We start from the raw sequence: 290 nt of genomic DNA, 5'->3' as shown, positions 1-290 counted from the left end.
TATTAAAAAGCTTCTCTGCTTACAGTGGTAGCAGAATTCTGCCAGGTCTTCCCTCCTCCATACGGCTTGCCCAGTGTCTAAAGCACTGTTCAGTGGGAGGGTTAGAGAAAGGATTAGGAAGCCAGACTTAGCTGCTGTTTTTGGCTCAGCATTAAATAATTACCTGTGTAATCCTACTGCCATCTGCCATCACTCCGTTGTTGGTTAGACAAGAATCAATCTTCTCAGAAGAGTCTCAGAAGCCACAACTGGAGGAGGCCCAGTGCCTGGACTGTATAGGCCCAAGCTAC

The sequence above is a fragment of the Pseudophryne corroboree genome, chromosome 6 (genome assembly GCF_028390025.1).
Source record: "Pseudophryne corroboree isolate aPseCor3 chromosome 6, aPseCor3.hap2, whole genome shotgun sequence".
Classification (NCBI taxonomy): Eukaryota; Metazoa; Chordata; class Amphibia; order Anura; family Myobatrachidae; genus Pseudophryne; species Pseudophryne corroboree.
The sequence above is the reverse complement of the archived record's forward strand: the minus strand, read 5'-3'. Positions refer to the sequence as shown.